The 8,816-nt window shown below is 37.2% G+C and overlaps 1 long non-coding RNA gene across 2 annotated transcripts; it reads right to left on the bottom strand.

Annotated features, from left to right (window-relative positions):
• Positions 1-3,860: 3,860 nt before the first annotated feature.
• On the bottom strand, positions 3,861-7,888 carry LOC143049464 (uncharacterized). Of its 2 annotated transcripts, XR_012970258.1 has the most exons (4): positions 7,734-7,888; positions 6,561-6,889; positions 4,185-4,337; positions 3,861-3,909 (listed from the first exon to the last, which is right to left on the bottom strand). It is a non-coding gene; the product is annotated as an uncharacterized LOC143049464 (long non-coding RNA). The 2 variants fall into 2 exon arrangements; XR_012970259.1 differs by lacking the exons at positions 6,561-6,889; positions 7,734-7,888 and adding an exon at positions 4,802-5,060.
• Between the last annotated feature and the right edge of the window lie 928 nt (positions 7,889-8,816).

The raw sequence follows: 8,816 nt of genomic DNA, 5'->3' as shown, positions 1-8,816 counted from the left end.
TAATAAAGAAACAAGTCGGCAAAAAGAGGGGCACAATTTGTTCCCATTGGAATGCCGACGGTCTGTTGAAAAACACGTCCTCAAATATGTTGTCAATCAAGAGGTCAAGCATCTTGATAATGTCATTTTCAGAGAATTTTATGTTTGAATCAGAGAGAATCTTTACAAAGTAGGATTTATCCCTCCCTAAGACAAGATACTTGTATCTACGTTGGTCATTCTTCTTTATGAAACGAAGCAATACCAACTCTTTCAATTTGTCTTTTAGGTTGGAATATGGAATACTTGTGTAAAGTGTAGAAAAGTCAAATGTTTTAATACTATTACAATTTGAAAGAGAGTGTATGTACTCTAAAAGATCTTTGGAATTTTTAAGTAACCACATCTGATTCACGCCACCCTCTAGAATAGGCAGTTTTACAATAACTTTGAAGCCTGTCTTTGATTACTGATAAAAAAAAATGTGAATTATTTAGAAAGAAGTTTCTTGGAGCACTTGGAATACCCAGCAATACCGTTGTTTGTAAGGACACTTATGAAGTTTAGGTATCCAATACAGTGATGGAAGATCCAGTTTTTCATCTTTGGTTGAAATTCCAAAGGAACATAGAACAGACCTATGATTATCCAGGATTTCCTCTTTGGTATGTGTCGTGAGGGTATATGTTGAGTTTCCAAGTGAATTGTCAATACCCAATTTGTTTATCAAGCAGTTAATGTAAATAATGGCAACAGTAGTATACCGCTGTTCAAAACTCATAAATCCATGGACAAAAAACAAAATCGGGATAACAAACTAAAACCGAGGGAAACGCATTAAATATAAGAGGAGAACAACGACATAACACTAAAATGTAACACACATAGACAAAATCCCACGAGAATAACAAATATAACATATATATATAACATCAAAACCAAATACATGAATTTGGGATAGACAAGTACCGTGACACGTCTTATCGCTGTAAGAGTTTTACACAAAAACGATGGATGTTGTTTGGAGCTTTATCTGCGGGAACAACAACATATTTGTGATGGAGGTAGGATAAGTGTTTTGTAACATTTGGGTCTTTAGAGATTGACGTACCATGGGCATTAATAGACCTATTCAGATTCTTGTAACTTTCACGAGGAAGTGAAATAAATAAAATTAACACTAATGACAAGCACTACAGTAACTCGTGTATGATTTTAAATGTTGAATAGTTCAATGAGTAGATTTTTGTGAAAACTTTTGATCTTATGAAATGAAAGCTGAATTTTTTTTTATATTTTACACCTGTTATAATTGCAAGTTCAAAGCTATTTGAGGTTTAAATTATATCAAATATTTCAAAAAAAGTGCACCGAGCTCTTATAAATTCGTATCTTTCTCATGAAGACTTACATGTAATATCCCTGCACAGAATTGAAAGCGGAATGTCTGACCGTTGTTCTCTGGTTCTCGTCATGAAACCTATCGGCGGTTTCAGGCTTGTGCGAAGTATGTTTAGCCAAGGCAGTCTGTGTCACCCGATCAGCTTCTCTTATGGTCACGACAGCCAGCTTCCGTTTCAGAACTCGTCAAAGGATTTACTAAAGTTCTGCCATTCTTAATTCACCATTTTGGACATGGACTGATAGATAACAGTAAATACAACGAAGAAAGATTGCATATCCATTTCGATATCTTGTTTGCTTTGGGGCTATCACTAACGCGTAATATTTTTTTTTACAATATGTGATACTTTCACAACCACAGTACCCTGTGTGGTATGGGGTTAGCATTATCACAAACAGGTACCCCATGTTTCAAAACATCCGATTTCCTTACCAGCGGACGCCCCTTGTCCACTCTACTGCCATCCTCCACCATTCTAGCCGACATATTTGCTTGAGGTCTAATCTCGAAAGAGGTCTTGTTGCAGTAACAAGGGTTGTTGACAGCAGCAACAACGGTTGTTTTCAGCCCTGTTTTAGTTGCCTATATATTTACTAACTTGGTATTTCACTTGATTGTCAAACTCGAACCGTTATTAAAACACTTGTAACTTTCAGGAAAAAGTGAAATAAATAAAGTAAACACACATGACAAGCAGTAACTGATAATAAAAATAAAATTGAGAATGGAAATGGGGAATGTGTCAAAGAGACAACAACCCGACCAAATAAAAAACAACAACTGCAGAGGGTCACCAACAGGTCTTCAATGTAGCGAGAAATTCCCGCACCCGGAGGCGTCCTTCAGCTGGCCCCATAACAAATATATACTAGTCCAGTGATAATGAACGCCATACTAATTTCCAAATTGTACACAAGAAACTAAAATTAAAATAATACAAGACTAACAAAGGCCAGAGGCTCCTGACTTGGGACAGGCGCAAAAATGCGGCGGGGTTAAACATGTTTGTGAGATCTCAACCCTCCCCCTATACCTCTAACCAATGTAGTAAAGTAAACGCATAACAATACGGTTAATTAGTGAAAATTTGTTAGTGAACCAAATAACAATGTCACAATGGCCACTTTGGCAATATAAGGGTAACAATTTAGTGCAAGCTATATCAATAAATGTATATTTGATGCAGAAAAGGCCATCCTTCTTGGTTGTATACTACTGATATCGTTACGTAATTACAGGTTGCACTTACTTTGATACGATGTATGATTTTAAATGATGAATAGTTCAATGAGTAGATTTTGGTTTAGACGTTTGATGTTATAAAATGAAAGCTGAATACATTTAATATTTTGCACCTGTAATAATTGAAAGTTAAAAGGTATTTGAGATTTAAATTGTATCAAATATTTGAAGAACAGAGTACCCAGCCGTTATACATTTGTTTCTTTTTCGTGAAACGCCTAGTTTGTACTGTCCGTGTGCACTATCCAATGCCGAATGTCTAGCTGTTGTTCTGTGGCTCTTGTCATAGAACCTGTCGGCGGTTTCCGGCTTGTGGGCCATATGTTGTCCAAGGCAGTTTGGGTCTACCTTCCGGCCTCAGCTTCTCTGATGGTCGTGACAGCCAGCTTCTGGTTGAGACTAGCTGTCATCTTTGGCAAGTCCTTGTCAATGGACTTACCAAAGTTCTGCCATTTATAGTTCACCATTTTGGACACCGACTGAAATAGAGAATATATGTAATAGTTATTTTATCAAGGACCAACCTATATTTACCTAACGATATCAGTAAAATACAAACAAGAAAGATTGCATTTGCTCCTTCCAAATACATTTTTTAATATTGCTTCTACTTAATTGTTACCCTAACATTGCCAATGTGGCTTTTGTGTCATTGTCATTTCGTTCACTAATTGAATGTTAGTACAAAGATAATAAATTTTTGACTTTGAAACTTAACATTTTTCACTTACCGAGGATGAAATCTGAGTTCACTCTTGGTCACAAACATGTACTTGGTATTGTTGATTGGTGGGTGCACATGTTTGTTGTACTTTTGAAGGAAGGCCAAAACTTTCGCAGTGACCCGGATCGGGCACTTCTTTCCGGATCTTGCTTCCTTGTATTCAAAGACCTAAAATGACAATTAAACTTGTTTATAAAAAAATATATACAAATACTAATCTCTGTAAAACACCATTCGACAAACATAAACAAGTGAAGTAGTAGTTAACACAATCAGCTAATTGCATGTTTTATAGTTTTTGTTCACGTGTACAGCTGTACGCAACTTCTGAAATAGAGAAAATATGTAATAATTATTTTATCAAAGTTAAGTCCAACTTATATTAAAGTAACGATATCAGTAAAAAACAAACAAGAAAGATTGCATATGCTCAATCCAATATACATTTATTGATATTGCTTGCACTTAATTGTTACCCTAATATTGCCAAAATTGATTTAAACTGGCTGTTGGACTTGCCAAACTTCTGCCATTCGGCGTTTACCATCTTGGACATGGACTGCAAAAGAGAATATATGTATTAGTTATTTTATCAAAGTAAGTGCAACCTGTAATTACGTAACGATATCAGTAGCATACAACCAAGAAGGATGGCCTTTTCTGCATCAAATATACATTTATTGATATTGCTTGCACTAAATTGTTACCCTTATATTGCCAAAGTGGCCATTGTGACATTGTTATTTGGTTCACTAACAAATTTTCACTAATTAAATGGCAGAACAAAGATGATAAAATAAATCTTCAGTTTGAAACTGAATAGTATTCACTTACCGAGGATGAAATTTGAGTGCCAGTCTTTGTGAAAAACATGTATTTGGTGTTATTACATACATGCTTGCCAAATTTCTGGAGGAAAGCCAACACCTCTGCCGTCACCCGTATCGGGCACTTCTTTCCTGACTTTGCCTCTTTGTGTTCGTACACCTGAAAATGACAGTTAAACTTGTATATAAAAACATATATACTTATACTAATCTTTGTACAACAACATCCGACAAACATAAACAAGTGAGGTAGTAGTTATCATGTGATCGGCTACTTGTACGCACCTGGTGCAGCCCGGAAAATTAAAGTGCGCATTTGAAATGATTATTCCAGTACATGCTGAATCCCTACAAGAGTAACAAAGGCCAAACGCTCTGGACTTGGGACAAGCGCCAAACATTAATAGATTAAGTGTTATTCTCATAGTGGCGTTTACTGTTTCGTACCAATTTCTTTAAATGACACTTGAACAGATTATCAATTGTTTACTTATAATTGCCACAATATTGATGGATAATGTCTTCAGTACCAAAAGAAACTAAAAACTGAACGCATGTAATGTTACTTTCAATATGACTTGAGACGTGGATAATTTATTATGATTTTAATCTATATTTACTTACCAACAGTTCGACGTCTTCGCCCTTGGCGGATTTGGCTTTCACCACCTGGTCTTTTGTGAGGTGCGTAATGTCCCCTGCTCTCTTGGCGTTGGTCAAGATGAGCAGGGTCATGAGACAATTACGCACCTCAAGCTGTTCGGGTGCGGTTAACTTTCTCGTCCCTGCCTCCTCCAACATGTTGTGGAGGAATGAATGGCGGTCTCCGCTCAAGTAGGAGCCCACCATCCATCCCTCTATGGCAATGTCCAACTCCCCGGCTGCCTGTCTGAAAGAAAGGGAAAAAAAACGTCTTAAGCTTATCTATATGCCGTAATTTGTGTGTAATATAAAATTTGAAGGTGACGTGACTTCTAATACAAATGACCAAACAGATATGTGTTTATACACCCGACGTGTGTTTCTACGAGTGACTGTGATTGGTTATTTTCGTCCGGTACTTTAAAGGTATTAAAATTTGTATAAGAAATGAACGAAACATCCCAGAACAAGGTGATAAACCCAGTGGTTGTAAATAATAATCGATAAAAAAGACATTTGGTGTGGACACATGTTCTAGCGAGGGACTTCCTATAAATCTTTAATGTAATTTCTATCGTATTCCTACCAGTTAAAATGGTGAAGGGTCGGGTAAAAATGGGTGATTGAGTAATTCTCTTAAAACCCTTAAGATATAGAGTGTAGAATTGTACCTTTCCACTAGCCTCTTGTTGATGTCCTCTTTGAGGGTCTTTGCCATATTCTTCACTTTGTTGACCAATGTCAACACCTGTACGGGCGAATACTGTATTTGCCTCAGCCACTTGCCGGAGCCTGAAATGAAGGTCGGGAAATTTGCCAGGCTGTGCAGGTAGGCCTTCATACTGTCTGGTTGGATTCTGAAAAATATGAAACATTTTTATGAATTAATTGAAAAAAAAAACCCACTTATAATGAATATATCTTTGATGCGTACAACAAATCACAGCACTACGCTGAGATCAAAATAGTTATCCAGCGAAAACATGTACAAAGTTGAAGATCAGTCAGGACTTAAAAATGGACAGACAGTGGTGGCGAATACGGGTAAGATTATCTATTCCTCGGATAAAATGTTAATTAAGTGTAATATGATTTGAACATTTACTGTTCGAATTGCTTATATAAGGATAATTACTTTTTAGCCTGCAGCTGCGTGTCAATCAGGCCATTGACTTCCCCAATTCTTTCCAAAGCATCAATGGCTCCTTTGGACAAGGTGTCCAAGAAAAAGTGGATGGCACAGGTGTGGGATTGGGTGGTCCCCAGCGACTTTTTCGATCCCGTAGATCGATCAGTGAGAGATTTTCTGAATAAAAGAAAAATATAATCAGATATTATGGTCACCTGTTACAATACAACTTCAGAGGAATTTAATAACTTTCAGTGCTATAAGGTTTACCAGGTACAGGTGTGAAAGAACCCAATGTTGGGTCATTTGAACACTAATGCACACAATACAGATAGAAATACTGGGTAATAGTATTTCAGTTAATGCATATGAAAAAAATAATCATAGATAGACGGGGCTTTTAAATTTTGTATTTACATAGTTATCAAATGTATCAGGATTATAATTTTGTACGCCAGACGGGCGTGTTGTCTAGTAAAGATTTATCTCTGACGGTTAAATTCCGCAAAATGTCAACAAAAACACAAGTACAGTACGAAACGAAAGAGCATTGAGAAGCATGTTACAGGAATTTTGTGCATAGGTACAGGTTATTTAAATAATACAACATACCCATAATCCACTATTGAGTGTTGAAGGTGAGTCTTGTCCTCACTGACCTACACAAAGTCTGCCGAATCTTCAAAGGCCTTCTGGTAGTCTGCATCTTGGCGTGTCATTTCGTGACAACGCAGAAGATGCAGGTCCAGGCGGATGGTGTCAACGCCGCAAATGGAACACACCCGTCTGCCCCCATACTGACGCTTGGCGGTTCACGTACAGGGATTTTAATCCTGCACGTCAACAGCCAAGTGGGCAGGGGTCTTGACGGCCAAATGTCGTGTGACATTCACGACGCTGGCACCACACCCTTGCACTGGACATTCCAATCTCTGTCGTTTCTGAAAATTAACCACGAGATGAAAAAATTGCCAACGAAACCGTTGATCCACGACGAAGGAACGAAATTAATTGATGTTATGACACTATAATAGTGATTTTAAAACCCATTCATTCGCTTTAAATTTTGTTTTTTTTAACACATTACCGTCAGTGTAGGCATTCATAGAACTATTAAAAACTATTCACTATTGTAATGTTCACACTTTGAACATACAGTACATATATTATAAAAAGTATAACACAAATTCCCATACGCTTCGGCTATTACGTAAAGATTCTGTATACGCTATGGGAACACCATGAACAATTTGTCTGTGTAACTGAATTGGAACAATAAAGCTTTCGAGCATCGTCATTGTCACATTTATAAAGCGAACAGTATAAAAACCAGTGTTCAATAGGGATGGAGTTGTAAAGGTTGAAACGATATAGGATACGATTAATGTGTTACTGATACCAGTAAATAGGTGTCATGCAGGCATGTACATCTAAGGGTTCAATAGTGATGGTGTCGGTAGGTTCGTATGATATAGGTAAGGATTATTGTGTTAATGAAACTACTATATAGGAGTCATGCATTTCTATCTTAGTGTTCAATAGTGAAGGTCTTCGGTAGGTTAAAACGATGTAGACTATGATTAATATCTTAATATCTTAATCATACCAGTACATATGAGTTCTGCATGTCTATTTTAGGGTTCAATAGTGATGATATTCGGTAGGTTCATACGATGTCGGTGATGATTAATATGTTAATGATATCAGTAAAATAGCAGTCATGCATGTATATTTCACTATCAAATCGTAAATAAGGATGTCCATGCAACAATATGTATTACTTACTGTCTCTCCTGTCCTCTGCTTAGTGTGGGCGGCTCTCTTCGGGGGCTGCCTCTCCGTCACCACTTCCATCACTTCCACCACATCATCATCATCAATCTGTGTAGGTGCAGGTGTAGGTGCAGGCACAGTCTTGAATGCTAGTGTGGTCTGTTTCAATTTCTTTTGGGTCATTAAAAAAGTATAAATAACACTGATATGTAGTTCAACAGAACAAAAACAAATATTTATACGCAACAATAGGTACATGCAAGATACGATGTGTGTCATATGACAACACTCCTTTCTGGAGATGTTTGTATTCATTTTGTGACGTTGTTGTTTTTTTTTGTTTTTTTTTTCCATTGGTTCATTTTCGTTATATTTACATATCATACTTCTTTGGGATTTCCTTCAGTGATTATGGTCATTACAATTTGTTAGGACTGTTTGCTATTTATAATATACCTGTTATAGCTGTTATACAAGTGTGGGGTTACAAACAAAATAACTGTTTTAGTTCTGGAAATTTACGCTCGTATCCAACGTTTGAACGTTTGGTTTGTCTATTATGGATGTCGCCACCCTTTTTTTATTTGTTCATGTTGTGTTTTTAGTTTTTAGTTTTCTTTTCGGTCTTTCTGTTATATACGTTTATTCATTCTTACCTGGGAAGGGCGCTGTTCTTTGGACCCACTGCTTGAAGGGCGCTGTGACAGCTTTGAAGGGCTCTGTGACGACTGCTTTGAAGGGCGCTTGGAACGGCGGGAGGACCGCTGTGGAGGGCGCTGGGTTATATCCTCCCGCTGATCCTCCTTCAATTGGCGAAGGTGCTCCTTTGTCACCAGGAATTCGTCCCCGGATGCTGTAAAAAAAATAGTTTACATTAGTCACAGTTCATGCTCTGTGAGATGAATATGCATATACGTATTTTATGTTCATTTGTGTTGTACATCATTTACTATCATTTATTCCAGTGAAGCAAAATAAGTGGTAATTCATGATATTCTGGTATTTACCGAGTGTCAATAGTGATAAGGAAAGGAATATGGTGTCGTCCTTTTATCATGGTTATGGCACTGGGTCTACAACACCCATTTAATAATT

Source organism: Mytilus galloprovincialis, chromosome 10, assembly GCF_965363235.1.
Source record: "Mytilus galloprovincialis chromosome 10, xbMytGall1.hap1.1, whole genome shotgun sequence".
Classification (NCBI taxonomy): Eukaryota; Metazoa; Mollusca; class Bivalvia; order Mytilida; family Mytilidae; genus Mytilus; species Mytilus galloprovincialis.
The sequence above is the reverse complement of the archived record's forward strand: the minus strand, read 5'-3'. Positions and strand labels throughout refer to the sequence as shown.